The sequence below is a fragment of the Ruditapes philippinarum genome, unplaced genomic scaffold, assembly GCF_026571515.1.
Source record: "Ruditapes philippinarum isolate M1 unplaced genomic scaffold, ASM2657151v2 ctg5603_1_1_1_1, whole genome shotgun sequence".
Lineage (NCBI taxonomy): Eukaryota > Metazoa > Mollusca > Bivalvia > Venerida > Veneridae > Ruditapes > Ruditapes philippinarum.
In genome coordinates, this window is record NW_026861476.1 from 12,655 (window position 1) to 20,472 (window position 7,818).

A 7,818-nucleotide genomic window follows, 5' to 3' on the forward strand; every position below is an offset into this window, starting at 1 on the left:
ACTATGGCATACGATATTTACAAAATCTTTAAATTGTATTTATAAACAATCTATATAATATGTAAACACATTGTAGTATCACCATTCTAACATAATTCTTTGATACCAGAAAAAAATGAAAAAAATGCAGTCGGATGACTTATTTCTTTTTAAAATCATAACGTCGAGTTAAAGAATCGTGTGATGTATGATTCTATGTATGTATGTATGCATTTATGTATGTCACAATTTGCTTATGTTTCCCGCTATTGTGGGACTTTTGCATATATTGAAAATAAATCTTGAAAATCTTGAAATCTTGATTGACCTTACTTTCTGAAAGAAATCCATTTTTTTGTATTCAATAAATTTGAACTGTGAAAATTAACAGTAAATGCTTATCAATATATATGTAGGTATTATTTGCTATTGCACTTGTAACAAACAATAGAACCTTCCTTTTTAGCGAGTAAAATCACCTTTATTCAAAGTTTGCAAACTTTAAATAACATGCATGTATTAAATGATTTTATTTAATTTGTAAATAAAATGGATACAAAGTTCTTTCAAACAGCAAGACTGTTTTGCAAAGGGAAATTTTACCTTGAAATGTTTATCAGTTAAGCATAGGTAAAAGCTATGTAAGCTACATCATAGTATATCATAATGACACATTATTGATCTAAGTGCTTGTAGCTACACATGTTCGCGGCGACGGTAATGTAACAACCGCTAACTTAAAAAACGCGAAATAATTTCTAGGAATACAGTATACACTAGTCTTGTTTATACTTTGTTTATCACATTGTCATCAGGTCTGTCGTTTTTTAACTTCTTATCTTTCTCTCGGACGGGCAAGCTGAAGAAGAACAGAAAGCACAACATAATTATTACAAATTTATTATAACCTAAGGGTTAATTCAAATGAGAAAACTAGTTGTTAATATTCAGAATAAAAGTAACCATACAGGACAGGAATATTTCATAACTGTCGTTATCTTTTCTTGATTTGTTATTGATTTTATTGAAATATTTCTGAACAAGAGCGATCGGTGGACACATGTGTCTCCCGATGATAGCCAGTTGCATTTTGCAGCTAAATTGAGGCAGGAGATAACAAAAACCATTAACAAAAGAAAAACGCGTTTCTATTCAACCAAAAATAATTCAACCGGAAAACCCGTGTAACATGCGCAAATACTGAAGCTATTGATCAATCATGTAAAGTTTTATTGAAATTACATAAGTGTTATGAGGGGAATAGTCCTGACGTATTTAAAAATAAAAAAACCTTTCTTAAGGGCCCTTATTCTGGCAATAATCATCTTAATATGTCGCTTTGTCTCTGTAGAGGCAACACAAAAAAATGGAGGTGAGTATAAATTATTTCAAAGATCTTTAAGCAAACGAAAGAGTGTTGATCTTGTTAATAATGATTTTAAATTTCTTATATTAGCATATATATCGTAATTGTCCTGCCTCATTATGTCGTTTTTACCAAATATTGGATGGAAATATAGAACAAGAATAAGGTGACAAAATAAAGAAAAACGGAATTTGTTTTTGCCATCCACTCCATGCCATGTGTTTTAGATATATATGAGGTGGTATAAATGAAACAACTATAAGATATCATTTCGAGCTGGAAAACGAATAATAAAAGATGAAATAAACTAAAGCTCTTTTAAAAGAAATACCTACGTTTTTCCTACTTAACTTTTGTTAAGTGGTAAACAGAGATACCCCATATATTATTTAGAACATTTTCAATCTGTTGCAGAACACCTTTGCTTGGTTTAGGCTGTCTTGTCTTAACATATAGTGTTGTATCTTCACATTTTTGGTTGAGCAATGACCCCATGTTATAGAGAAACTTTTATAATCAGTTGCAACAACAAAACATTGACCACTCCAATTATCACCTCTAAATTAGAATACATTTTGATGAGTCACAAATACTATTTCATCGTTACGATCAATAAGATTATATGACTGATTAAGTTACGGGTTATATTCAGAAAATTTGAAATGTGTTTAACCATCAGTCAGTTTTATCATATTCCTAAATACGTCGTACGTATTATCGTAACACATAGCAAACCGATCGGTTTATAAAAATCTGTATATAAACGTTTTTTTTTTTAAATATTGTTTCATAAAATTTATTAAACATGCTTAAACATTTAAACAATTTGCTTTAATTATTTTAATTATTTATTATGTTCTACAAAGGTCAATTCCTCAGTGTGTCTGTATGCATTCAAAGAAAAAAGTGGAATAGATATGCGTTTATATCGGACATCGCATGCATGCATGCATATTAAATGTTTATAGCCGGAAAAGTTCTTACCAATTGGGTCTTTTCCTGTAAATATACCAGGGTTATCTGTCAATGATAGTACGGATGTTACGCTATTGCAAATGTCTTGGTATCTGCATAAGATAAAGATTGCACATTTAACTGTTTTCCTTTCATATTCTTAAAGATAATTAAGAAGTGCATGTTTAGGAGGAATTGTTTCATCTTAATTTAATATCTGCAGTAATAAAGTTATTCCATCAAATATGACGTCAGCTCGTAACTGATATCCCTTATTCCCGCAAGTTTAATTTTTTGTAGTTTAACAGCATGGTAGGATTGTGTTAAAATTGGACAATTCAGACTACTGATGCAAAAACAGCAATATGAGTTGAAGTTGAACCATGAAGTACATAAAATGTTTCGATGACATTGAAGGCTAGGTAACAAAGTTAAATAATGTGATTTAATGTTTAACTTAAATCTATTTAAGTATAACACATTGTAGTTTTAACTAGACACATATGTAAATTGTTTAATTTGACGTGTTCAAAGTTTCTAAAGTGTAGATTTTATGTAAACTTTAGGGATTCTTATTTTCTCTATTTTAGTGAAAAGAATGATCTCTTGTACATAATTAATTTACAAAAGTCGCTGTTTTGCTTAAACAATATGCCGAAATCAAAGCAATATGTAATGTATGATTGCTTTTGCCGACTGAAATAATATTCAATTGTCAGAACAAGTATGTAAGTGATAGCATTAACGAACAAGTATGGTACGCCTGAACTGTCTTATGTGTAGAATGAGTGATATACCTGGTTAAATCTATTTTCATGGTTGAACATAATGAGAAGTGCACAAAACATCATATTATTACAATTGAACATAATAAAGACCTACAACATATCTTATTGTATTACCACATGCCTGTTTGTATTAACAACTGAACATTAAGACTAATTAATGCATACGGCACTATATTGACTTGGCTGAAGGAAATGTAATCAGTGCACATCATAACACTTCAATAACTGAGCACATCGGGATTTCCAGCCAGCATATTTGGATTTCAACTCAACATGTTGTTCTCGGACTCAACACAATGACATGTAACCAGGTATATTAGTCGTTATACACATAAGACAGTCCAAACGTTCCGTAAACAATGAATACATATCTATTTTGGGATTAAGTAAGTATGTTCTTTCACAAACACACACTGTTTTACGTTTTTAAGCAATTAGAGATAGACTTGCCTCATTGTTTCACAATGTATAACTCTATTGTTTTGTACAGCAAGGTCCTGGTGGTAATCTGTGAAGTCTTCAGAAATAGACCAACTACAAGGTGCTTTATGAAATTGATAAAACCATCGACCCGACTACTGAAATGAGAGAGGGAAAAATATTCTAAATATTACAAATACAATCTACCTGAAATATTGCAAATAGTTTTGAATTAACTTACCATAGGCTACAATATGCCAAACAAACTATTCGGTGATTCTGTTTGAATTGATTTCATAAATTAAATTAAAAAAATATATTTAGAAAATGAAATCGCAAAGATACTAATGAGTTTGTTCCAAATGATTCAGAGCTCTCTACTAAACTAGTGACATAAAAAATTTTGAAAGAAGCTTTCCTTTGGCATGTAAAGTATTGAACATTAAATATGTTATATTGTAGTCAGAAAAAAACTCAACTTACTTGCATAACATTAAAGTTTGGCATTGGTGTTGGTGGAAACTTTAACCTGTCTTTGAAGTTACCATAATAGACTGATGTCGGAACTTCTAGCCCGATTTCGTTTTTATGACTTTTGACAAGGGTTACAACAAAGAAAACTAAAGTACATGTAACTTTGAAAATCATTATTCTGAAACGAGAATAAAAAAAGAGTCAAGATGAAGATTAAGTTTTTAAATTAACTACATGTGTCCCATAAGATAAACAACTTTTTTAAAACCCGAATTCTGCGAAGTCTGATGTCTCTAGGAAAATTCCATTTGAAATTCTAAAGAATGCAGCTGTTTTGTAATTTTATAATTAACTTAACTGGGGCATGAATGAGTTATCTATACAACCAGCAAATTGTTTTTAAAGAAAAGACTACGAGGATTGTTTAAATATTAATGCAACTAGGTCAATTTTCCGAAGTGCTTAACAAACAGTGTTATTTCAATACTGCAAAGTATTCACCACGATGTGATATACAAAGTTTTAGTCTTTAATTTTTTCAAATTGCGTTAGCAATGTGTTTTAGAGCATTGTATATAGGAAAGAGTTACAAAGGGCAAGATCTGACGAATAAATGAGGAAGCGCAACAACCTTTTCCTGTTTCAGATATTCTCGTAGTACAATGGCCGCTTTGTGTGACGAAGCATTAAAAAAAACTAGTACCAAGGAAACCAGTTGCTTGTCGACGTTTTTTTTTTTAATATTTCCTTAATTCATGAAGAACCATGCCTTTGTACAGATTTAACCTTTGGTATGTCAATTTGAATAGCAGGACCTTTATTGGAAAAGAAAATTATATACATGGCCTTTTTTATGCTCATGGTGCATTTAGCTATCCAAGGTCTTTGACTTCCATTGGTTGCCCATATTTTGTTATTTATCTTCAGCTTGGGTTCATAAAAGTGAACCCACGTCTCATCGCCAATCGCTTTCTGTATTTAGGGAACTGTTTCAACAATTGTTTGAAGCTTATAAACTGAGCAAGTTTTGCTCATTTGTAAAGAGATGGGGTATCATTCTGGCACTTAACCTACTCATTTTTAAATCACGTCTGAGGATTGTATGAGCGGTCCTACAGGGATACCAACGCATTAAGCTATATTACTAGTTGTAAATCTTGCATCAGTAGTAATCAAATCCTTTACTTTTTAAATCTTTTCTGCGAAGTTGCATTTTTCGGACGGCATGTATGAGGTGCATCTTTTACTAAATCCACACCACTTTTAAACTTTTTAAACCACTGTGTGACAGATGAACTAGAAAGTACATTGTTCACACAAACACGAAATATTTCAATAAATGTGTTAATCGACTATGTAACAAGAATGAAGCGGTTATTGTTAATGTTACCGTATGAGTATCAGTTGAGAGCTTACATAGCCATCTATTCGATACATATACATAGTTCGTGCAAAACGTGACAAAAACGAGATATTGGCATTCATATTTGAACACCCCTTGTATACCCATTATCTAATTAGTACGTTATTGCAAAAATAGTACCAAATTTTAACCAAACATATACACCATTCAAAATCCATTTTTTAATTCTCTGTAACTATTATTATATGAAAAATGGCAATTTTTGTAATCAAAATCAAAGACAATGGTAAGAAAAGAAGTAGGATTATTGAATTTCCTAAGCTGATATTTATTACTGGAATCATACACCGAAGTTTGCTAACCCGACTGAATAAACTGATATTTGATTGTAACAAAAATGATTCTCTGAACTTCAGGCATGGAAATAACTGTTTGAAAATTCAATAACTTGACAAACAAAGAGAATGCAATATGAAAATCCAAATCAAATGCAGAATATAATTATATAAATTCTTTGACATGAAATAAGGCATAGGACAAATTATTTTTTTTATACTTTATCAATTTTCCCTCATATTTCAGAAAGTCAAAATTATTTCATTCCTTAAAGGTGACAAAGAAAGTCTCGCTTGAAAATATTGTAATTCGTTGTTTCTTTCTTAATTAATATGACTTTAGTATGATTGAGGATCACTTTTTTCCTGACCTTAATTTTTGTTTACAATTATTGAACTCCCTTCATTTCTTTTTTATTTCTTTCTTATTTGATTATTTTATATTCTCTACAAAAATGTAATAATATGTTTACACGATACTCCATCATCATCAAATTTACAAATAATATTTCTATTTGAAATTTATGTCACATACAGCCTTGTGGATAACACTAACAGATTGATAATTTTCAATAGCTCTGTTATCATCATCATCCGCAGACTAAATATCACATGAATGACACATTTCTAAATCACAATTATATAAAACTGAAAATAAAGGAACAAAAAAAATAATTCTATGGACACAAACTACCAGCTTATAAGACATTTTCAATACATGTAAAAAAATTTAAAAACGTATTTACGTAGTCCTTAAAACAACAAGAACTATGACATGTTGGTTGCTGTTCACTTCAAGTGGTGGCACACACACATGTCATTGATTCTAAAGTGGTTTAGAAAAAAAAGACCTGACTGTACAACGTAACTTTTTGACCTCTACATTAGATGACAGGTTCTTTAAGGATCCCATTAAGGTATCAAACTTCTCATCTAATTTAAATTCAATGAAATTAGAGATTTCATGCAGATCAAGAAGATCACTCTTGCTACTCAGCAATTTCCTGTTCCTAAATATTACAATAGTCATTGTTGTTACAGTGTTCCGGTGATAGTGGATGCTTGCTTTATTATACTCTTGATCTTGAAACAGAAAACAATTGCTCAAAAATTATCATTTTACTATAATAATTGTTTATCAAATGTTAACCAATATATAATTATTCTGTTAGACAATATAACATAAAAATTGTAATGTTATTTTAAAGGAAGGTAACGTACCTTAAGTTTCTTATATGTTATTTATATTAACGTGTACTTAATCCAAAGAGCAATGCTTTACATTTTCCTGAAACCTTGGTTTATCTGCACTTAATTTATATTACTGTTTAATTCCGTATAAAGCTTTATTTCTTTAGAATGACAAATGATATAAAAAAATATGCTGATACGCAGAATAATTAAAATGGAAAGCATTAAGAAAAGTAGAAAAAGGGGAGATTGATCGTTAATCGGCATTCGTTTAAATGTGATGTAATGAATTAAAATCAAATCATTAATTAAACTTAAAGGGGATATTTAAAGTGCAAGTTTAATTATACGTATATAATGTATATATTATTGCTACATGTGGGAGAATAACAATGTTACCTTTTGATTTTACGAAGTTAAGAATAAAATTTAATTTTTGATTGACTGGTTTAAAATTTACACTTGCTCTCACAAATGATGATAATAATAATAATAATAATAATAATAATAATAATAAATATGATAATATTATTATTATAATTTTTTAACTATTATGGTGGAAAAATAATAATAAATCAAATTAAGAATTATTTTATTATATAATTAATGTATTGAATTAAGGTATTCTTTTTATAAGTCGAACACGATAACGTTTACGCCATTATGACATAATGGGTTGTGCAAGATATTCAGTTATTACTTTTTGCATTTTTATTGCTATATAGAAAATAAAAGTGAGTGTGGACACGTAAATCCGAGTAGCCTAGTGGTTAGAGAGTTCAGATTAAGAAGAGTTCATGTTTAGAAAATCATTTATTTTTTCGAGTTCAAATCTGCAATTGTTCAATATTTTTTGTGTATGTATATTTTTTTCTTTCAGAAAACATTTTCACATTCTCTTTAATAAACCTGTTATTTGTTTTATATTCTGTACAATTTAAAGTTAAA

The 7,818-nt window shown here is 29.7% G+C and overlaps 1 long non-coding RNA gene across 2 annotated transcripts; it reads right to left on the minus strand.

Moving 5' to 3' along the window:
- Nucleotides 1-450: 450 nt before the first annotated feature.
- On the minus strand, nucleotides 451-7,027 carry LOC132715736 (uncharacterized). 2 transcript variants are annotated; one of them, XR_009623724.1, is made up of 5 exons: nucleotides 6,901-7,027; nucleotides 3,991-4,159; nucleotides 2,330-3,665; nucleotides 1,681-1,901; nucleotides 451-838 (listed from the first exon to the last, which is right to left on the minus strand). It is a non-coding gene; the product is annotated as an uncharacterized LOC132715736 (long non-coding RNA). The 2 variants fall into 2 exon arrangements; XR_009623723.1 differs by having other exon boundaries at nucleotides 451-1,901.
- Between the last annotated feature and the right edge of the window lie 791 nt (nucleotides 7,028-7,818).